Consider the following 2538-nt stretch of genomic DNA (forward strand, 5'->3'; position numbering starts at 1 on the left):
TATCCTTAGTCTTCAAAACTCACACTAATTTGTATGCAGTCATTCCGAAAGAGAAAGTCAACCTAAAAATCAGAACCAGTTAATGTGATAAGCCCTTAATAGAATATAGATAAAACTAAGCCTTGTGCCTTTGTTTTATTTCTTAGGCTATAAAAGTAGCACATTATAGAGCTATAGAAAGGTGAAGTCTGCCTACAAATATTTAACTGGTTCAGGGTGAAATTTAATTAGGAGAACATTGTCACTCCATTTCAATGTCATTGTTACAATTAATACAAAAGTTAAAGATTATTTCAGAATGCTTTCCCAACCTTTCTTAAAAGGGATATATTCTACACTTTCTGTGTGTGTGGAATTCCTGTTGCTTCTAATGGCGTTAAGGATGGACTTGTTTAGAATATGCCTAAGGATAATGAATTTAATGCTTACAAAGGGGTAAAAAAAAACAAAAAAAGAGGAAAAGTGATCCAATGGGCCAAATGATCCAAATGGGCCAAATCTAGCTCTCAGTTGCTATCTTAAATCTGAAGTAATTCCATGGAATTCAATGGATTTATTTTAGATTTATATGGCTGCCACTTGGAGCAGAATTTGGCACTACGATTACACAATTCAGTTTAAAGAAAGTGATCTGGCAACTAAACACTGAATGATGTCACTAGAAAAATACCCAGTGAATCTTTTGAAAATGTAAAGGCATCACATAGTATCACAGGGCATTATAACAATACTGTATTTGGAACTTTCTCTTCAGGCTCTGATGAATGAACTGATGAAGACTGACAAAAATGAATAGATAGAAATATTTAACTTTGTAAAATATAGATGAGAAAATTATGATATCCCATTGCATAATGATGCTATTTTTTACGTGCAAATGAACATGAAAAATAATCAGTAAGCCAGGACTCAGAATTTAAAAAAGTATTAAAGTACTAGTAAACAGAAACAATTACTCATGAACATATAAATTAAATTAGAAATCAACATTAAAGCCAATTGCTGACTTAGAGGGCCTAATTTTCTGAAGCGGCCTCTGATTTTGTGGGCACAGGCAGGTTGTGGTAGTGTCTGCGTGTTTTTTATTTAATACCTGCAGTGAAATGCAGGGGATTTTTTTTCACAAAATAGGAAGCTTGGTTTAGACCCTTTTACATATCACATACAGGAAAAATCTAAACATTACTCAACTTTCTTCCTGTGAAGAGCCTAAGGTGCAAAACATGGGCAACGTGTAATTTAAGGAATACATCAGTCCCCCTTTACTCCAATAGTTTTTGCTCTTTAAAAATGCCATTATGATTGACTTTCTCTTTAAAATTGTTCACTACGATTGAAGACCACTTCATATATACATTGTTAAGGAATGCTGTTAACACAGTTACAGACAAGACATTAACAGTCTAGTGGCTTTTGTTATGCAGCACAAATTAAAAAAAAAAGAAAAACAAAATAACTTAGCAGTGTTGCACAGGACCTCAACATTTCTTACACATACTTTCTTTTACCTTTATAGACTCTTAATTAAAAGTCTTTGAAAATCCATGTCTAAGCCTTATAAAATAAATACTTGTATAAATATAGCTTAAGGGTTAAATAATTTTATAGTGGCAGGGGTTTTTGTTGTTTTGTTCTTCTTTACTAGTTCAAGTAATTTGAGATTACCCCTAGAGAAGACCTCTAGTAATCAATAACAAACTGCTTTGAAAATTTCCAGTCACTATTTTCAGGTCTTTTAAAGCAAAATGGATATTTTCTCTATGTGGAGAATATGAGATCATACACATTTTGAAATTCAAACATTTTTAAAAAATAAGCTTTTGCTTTGTAGATTAGAGGCAACTTATTTATCTGGGAAGCAGGGCTCAGGTTCAGAATGCAATGCTTGAGAGTCAGTGAGAATGTAATGGTGACAAACACAGTGGAACATGGAATACTACATATCTATATCAGCATGTTATGAAATTAAACTACGACTAATAATCTGACATTTCAGATAACATTACTTTAAATAAATAGAAGGGTCCCTACCTTTTATCCCCAGAATTTGAGAGGAAAGCAGTAAAATAACAATCTCTCATGGAGAACTCTTTGTTTGTGAAACTCAAAATACTTTAAAAAAGTGGATACCACTATTTCCCATTTTACAGATAGAGAAACTGAGGCACTGAGGTAAAGTAACCCGCCCAAGGGCACAAAACAAATAAGTAACAGAGGTGGGAATGGAGGAGGATCTTCCAATTCCCAGTTTTATGCCCTATCCACTAAAATTACACTACCTCACACTGCAAAAGAGATGCGTCATCGGAAAACTGATAATACTAATGTAGAAGCCCTAAGTCCCGTGTCACAGGACTACTTCCAGCTACATCCTACATCCTAGGGAGGATGTTGCTCCCAACATCCACTGCTCTGTGTTCATGTAGCTCTCTGGTATCAGTGAATCCACACCCTATATGTCTGACACATTCCAGTTCCTCCCAAGCTGAACAGTTTCCCCCCACATAGTTTCTCTTAATTTTGTTCCTCCACACAGCA

The sequence above is a fragment of the Alligator sinensis genome, unplaced genomic scaffold, assembly GCF_000455745.1.
Source record: "Alligator sinensis unplaced genomic scaffold, ASM45574v1 scaffold122_2, whole genome shotgun sequence".
Lineage (NCBI taxonomy): Eukaryota > Metazoa > Chordata > Crocodylia > Alligatoridae > Alligator > Alligator sinensis.